Below are 6,613 nucleotides of genomic sequence, written 5' to 3'. Positions count from 1 at the left end.
GAGATTTAGTAAATAAACACCTTGTAAGCATGCTGATCAGTGGAGGGAGGTTTGGGATCACTGCTTCTAACTCTAATTTCAGCCCCTGTGTGTTCCCCTTCCAACAGACTCACGTTCTGCCGTTACTGAGAAATGGTTTTGCCATCACCATTTGTTTTCCTGCAGGTTTCTTCCATTCCTGGAGCCTGCTTGGCTTCACACCTCTCAGTGTGTGTACACCACATAGAGCCAAGCTTGGCACCGTGTGTGCAACTCCAGACAAACCACACATGAAAGGAAGGAGGAAAAGCATTTTCTCTCTGAAAAATTGCTGCTGACATGCGTCCAGCTACTCTGGGTTTTGATACAGGCTTCCACATGATGCAGTGTATGTCCATTAAACAGCCTGTGCTGTGCTATCACAGACTGTAAATTGCTGATTAATCACACAGCCAGCCTGGATGTCCATCTCAGCCCAAGCTCGGCTTCTCCATGTGACTGATGGCAATGGATGTGTGCATGCTGACAGCACCAAGTGTCACATCCTTGGGAATTCAGAGTAGGAGCCACCACAATGAATGTGGAGCAACTTGCTCTGACCTAGATAAACCGTCTGAGAGCTTGTATGTGTGTGTGCACATTTGAGCAAACATGATAAGAGAAAATAAGGATTTAAATGAGCAATGTCCTGCCCTGTATAACAATAAACCAAACAAATCAAAATCCCTTCTTCTCCCCACACATTAATCTCTTTTCTCCTCTTGTTCATTCTCACAAAATCTGTCCTTGGTATTGCAGTGGCTTGTTTACCGCATAGCAAAGTTTGCCCCTGTGTAGCATTTCAAGTAAAGCAATTTAATGGCCCATTGGCTAAATGCTGACTAACCTACTTGAATGCAGTGGGAGGGAAGGACTGAGCATAAGCTCAGCAAGGATTTTGGCATAACATCCCATGACATTCACATCCTTGCAGTTTAGTGGGAGCTATTTACCCACGTGGGGCTTTTCCATGCTCTGCATGAAAACTGTTTTAACATTTTGTTGCATTGAAACAGCATTACTGAAGCCCTGTTGGAACCCAGGAAATTCCTCTGGCTGCTTAGGAGGACTCAAGCCCCTGCCCAGGGGGCTCAGAGACCTTAGCACAGAGCACAAGACCCCTGTGCCTTTGATTTAGCCCTTGGAAAAAACAATTACCAACCTTACATGAAGAATTACAAGCCACAAAAGTTTAAGTAGAATGATAGTGAATTTATCATGGGGTGAAAAACAGATTTTTGGGGTTTTTAGAATGGGGGTTCAGGGAGCAAGATGGAGGAATTTGGGTGTGTCCAGCCTTTCTCCTTCTTCTTCTTGGTCTCCATCTTCTGCTGTGATGTTGGCACTTACAGATTGGTTTAGAGTAGAAGCTCACTGTCCAGCTTAGGTGATAGGTATTGGGAAGTTATGGTAAATAATGTACATGTAGTTTTAAAAGATTACACTGCCCCGGGGGTGGCCAGTGTGCCTCTGACAGTCTGGCTGAGCAGACCTCAGCAGGCCAAGAGAAAGAATTTTATAGATAAGATAGAATAAACAACCTTGAGACCAGGAACAGAAGAGTTCTGACTCCTTCTTTGACAGCCAGGCTGGGAGAAGAGACTTTCTGATGTATCCGGGGTCACTCTGAGCAGTAAAGTCCCGAGAAGACCCTTACTCAGTGTTCACTTGTCAGGCTTTGTGCTTGGCCCTGCAGAAAGTGTGGCCTCTTTGAGATGCTATTCATCAACACATTCTTCTCTATTGACCTCTATTAGTGTATGACTGGGAATTGTATGGGACATTACACATTCATTCCCTGATTTGCTGTAGATAGGAATCACAGGCAAGCACACAGGAACACTTACTGTGTAGGTATGGTCTTGCATAGCTCAGTTTGGGTGGGAAATATCCAAAAGCACACAGGCCTGTAGCCAGCTGCTTTTCAATGGCAGTGTGATTGGGTTACTTAACTATCATCCCCTGGCAGCACAGGTACCTCAGCTCAGAGCTAACAGCAGGCAGCACCAGGCAGTGATGCTGTCACAGGGCTCCTGGTAGGCACCTGTGGATCTCTGTGCTGTTCTGTCTCTGCTTTGATAGGTCAGAGTCAATGTGCAAAGACAGAGTCCTGCTGTCCCTGCCTTTGGATGGCACAGCTCACCTCTGGAGTCTGCCTGGAGCACACTGGGTAAGGATGCTAAGGGCTGAGCAAGTGGCACATAGCAGGCGTACAGGGAAGGAAAACCTGCAGGAAGCCAGCCTGGCCTTTCCTAACACCCTCCTGCTGGAGCCAGGGTGGGTGAGCCCATACAGCTTAGATTCATGGACTGCTCTTGGTGTTCAGACCTGTACTTTTCTCATGTCTCATCTGATTTAATCTCCATCTGCATTTTAAATCACTAGGGCCTACAGGTGACAGGATGAGGTTTCTTCACTCCCAAGGGGGTGCCTTTGGCATTTGTCTAGTTTTTGTATGCAACTTTCATTCTGAGGAGGATATAATTTTTACTTCCTTTAGCCAGGATAACTACAGGCCATTTTATAAGACAATCTAAAATGTTAAGAGGTTTTATTGTGCCTGCTATGCCTTTTTAACGGTAACAAAACATGGATATTTTATGCTAAAGCTCTGGTTTGTTCTGTTCAGTTTTGTCTCCTTCACCACTTTTGAAAGTCAGCTGAAAGCTCTCTGAATTAAAACTCATTGAAATCAATACCAGTTTGGGGGAATTGATCAAGGTCCATGGAATAAACAAGCACATCTCTCTTTTTGGAATATTTTCCAAGGAGCTGTGCTGTGGTTTAATCACAGGGAGGCACAAAGCATAAATACATGCATGGAACACAAACATTATCTGCACCAGAGCAGCAGACACCCTGACAATCAGATGCTCAGCTGTAACAGCAAAGTTAAAAACTCCACTCAGATTTAGCAACTCACCTGCCAGTTCAGTGACTTCACCTGCAGAGTTTACCAGTACTCCTAATTTACATGAATAAAGGGCCAACCTGATAAATGAGAACTTTATTACAAATGGTACAAGTATATTTGGTATTCCAGAGAAATTATCTTATTTGGGCTTCATCATTTGCAACACACACCCCCTCAGGAAAGTCAAACCTATTACAAAATGGGAGCAGTAAATAATAAAATGAATATTTTTCGCTGAGGGGCAAGGTACCCTTCCCAGAATTAAAATCCATCATTTAGACTTCAGTAGTAGCCAGTCTATGTAGTGGTAGTCTGCCAAAACACACTACATCAAACCTGTGTGAAAGAGGTTATACAGTAGATAAATTTCAGGACTTTACCCTTTTTTTTTACTTACTTTGTCCATATCTTTTTTGTGGTTCTAAGCTTTTCTTGGCTTAATTTCGTGCAAAAATATAGTTTCTCTGACTGTCCATAATCTCACAATTATTCATTCCACTAAAGCTTTTAGGAAAAAAAATGGCAAAGGAAAATACAACAGTTATGACAAGTCCCATGTATTTTACATAAATTTTAGTCATCTAAGACTCCAAATTCGACAATGAGTGAATTTTAGGCAACCTGATGTGTGCTGCAAGTTTATAAATTTTACTTTAAAGACTTCTGTTATGTTGGGAAGATAGAGGTGGTTAAGGACTACTTATATATGTAATTAAGGTTAATAATGATCCAAAAAGGCAATCTGATTAGGTCCATTTTGAGTGTTTACTCCCAATATGACCTTAAACATTTTTAGTGGGGCATTTGAGTTTTTTTGTATAAGCACACATTTTCTGAATAACAAACAAACATTTGTATTTATAAGACACTTTTCTATGATATGCCAAAGGGCTCTAAAGCATTTCAGAACACAGCTTGAGAAAGGCCATGCCTCAAAAATAAAACCACACTGAACACTGATGTAAATTCTCCCCTATTAGCAATGTCACTATAGCAAAACAGCTGTAAAGACTTGGGTAAAATTGGGAACTCTAACAAACACATTATATGTGAATGCACCAATCCACAGCACCAAAAATCCTTTTCGAAAAGAATTGCAAAAGCTTGCTTTAGAGGAATCAAGTTATCTTTCTCTCCCCTTCCAAAAGGAGAGTCATATCATTGTGCAATATTCAGTCAGTAAAATATTAAGGCCCTTACACCCTTGTACCAGTGAGATTCAGCTGGCCAGTAATCTGTGTCTTGTGGTGCTGTTTCTGTGCTATGTTGCAGCATGAAGGGAGCTGCCATCCTGAACCTCCTCAGCTCCCTGTCACTGATACTGAGATCAAAGCCAAGCTGGCACACAGGGTTTCCTCATGTTCTGGTAAAAGGTAAATTAGAAAGCAAAGTCCTTAAACTGGGGCAAAGGGAGGGAAGGTAAAGTTGTATCACTGACCTATTCTTGTTTTCCTTCTTCCCCCTCTCAGGGTAAAGCACAAGCACTGTAAAGATTTAAATAAGCCACTTAATCATTAGGGATTCATCACTTGTCACACCATTAGCTGGTATGAAATAGTTAACAGTGCAGAAATCTAGAAAAAAAATCCAGCCCAGATTCATCTGTTCTCAGTGCAAACTTTTTATGAAGGCTCATTAGAGGAAAATTAGAGGGAAAATTCAGTACTTTCTGTAGAGATAACTCAATACATGGCAATCCATCAGGACCAGAAAAGCTGCTTTTTGTAGATTCTGGACTAGTTTTTCTGACAGAATTATACTTCAAATGCCTCTACAAAATTTTCCACTGATTAGGCTAAGCTTTCTCCTAAGGCATCTTACTCATTTTGCAATATAAGTCAATTTCCATATCAGCAATAATGTAAGCAAACAGTAGTCTGTTAGTAACAGTTAACCCTTGATGAAACCACTCTACTGGTACCAACACAGAAATACTTCTCCATACCTCAGACATGGTTTTGAAGTTCGGTCTTTCAATCCCTTAGCACTAGGAAAAGGAAAAAATCAAAATATTTCTATTGTTGCTAATAGTACACCATTGTCTAATGAATCAGCAGAAGCAAAAAAGAGGCAACTCAAAGCAGCCAATAACAGTGATCTGCATTTTGATAACCCACTTATCAAATGGGTTATATGCAGTCAATATAGTCAAAGCAGAAAACTGGGCACTACTGCATGAAACTGCACACACTGCATTAGAGCTCCTGCCCCTGGCTGTGAGAAGACTCATGGAAGGTGATGCTAAAAACATCAACTAGAAGAAAAAGACTTGCCTTAGATAGGATCAGCTGGCCCTTGAAAGCACCAGTCCTCTCATCTGTACTCCCTCTTTAGTAGCTCCCATGGCACCAATTTATCTTTCCTCCATTAGGTTTTGTTGCTCCAGATGAAATACTGCTGTAGCCACAATTAACCCTTACTAAAAAAAACAAATCAAAACACTTTTGCATTTAGTGACACTGATCTTTAAGCATCTAGTGCCACATGCTTACATATGGGATCTGTGCTTGCATGCATCAGCAGAGTTAACAGCCTTCAGAACATGCTTCCAAGAAAAGTTCTTCCCACAGCATTTCAGGTGCCTAATATTCCCTAGTGTAATTTGATGTTTAACACAGAGCATCCTCCCCTGCACCAAGTATGCAAAAAAATCTTCTCCAATAGACTAGAGAGATTTACTTGAGAGGAATTCTTAGTTTTTAAAATCTTTACTAAGGTTTGATCAGAAAAACTTGAATGGGCTGAAAATATCATTATTTCAGTTTAGTCTATAACAAAAAGCAGAGCCTAGCCTAAGTATTTAACCAGGTTTTAACATCTTATTCTGAACCGTGGATTACAATTTCTAAGTTATAGGGTTCCATTAGGCTGGACATAAATCCCCACAGACCAATGTCTACAGAGCAGCTATTTGCTTCTTGCAGCTACGGTGATGAGGGGAATTTCTCCACCTTACTCACTCACTTTTGTCAAGTGCTGTGGTGTACTTATAGAGTAAGTACTGCTTAGTATCACTATAACATCATCACATGTGTGATCTCGTGGTTATTTTTCTGCATTGCACCTGTGCCTCCCCATTTCACGGGTTAGCAGGGGTCTTTGATGAAGGCTTCCAAGGTCTTCTTCACATCTGAACTTTTCAACCTTGTTTTCAGAGCACGTGCAGTTACAGTGTTCCTTGGTCAGGCTGGTCTTAACCAGCCTAAATTCTTTGCTTTGTGGCTAATTGCCTTTACATTTGCCAATTTCTCATTAGTAGTATACTTATCTATTTCTAAAACTGCCCACCTGGTGAGTTTTTCCTTCTTTTTTGTCTATTCAGCATTAAGCAACTAGTTAACCACATACTAGCCATTACACTGTATAGAAAGTTATTTATATCAGGTTACATAGGTATAAAAGTTATGATTCTGGTTATATTGGTACCAGGTTATACAGATACATTAGGTTATATTGATATCTTCTAACTCAAGCTATATAAGCACCTTGTAACCTAAGTTATATAGGCATCAGTTACAAACACTGTCCTATGCTCTAACATCTGTGAAGTTTTCGGGTTCTTTCAGGTGTTTACAACACTTGGGCCAAAGAAAAGAAAGAGGCATTACTCATTAAGGGGCTAAATTACATTCATCTCACTGTACAACTGGTTCTGTGCAAAGTGTGAGAGTTTTAAGTGTG

This window comes from Melospiza georgiana, chromosome 2 (assembly GCF_028018845.1).
Source record: "Melospiza georgiana isolate bMelGeo1 chromosome 2, bMelGeo1.pri, whole genome shotgun sequence".
Taxonomy (NCBI): domain Eukaryota; kingdom Metazoa; phylum Chordata; class Aves; order Passeriformes; family Passerellidae; genus Melospiza; species Melospiza georgiana.
This window is presented reverse-complemented; position numbering follows the sequence as displayed.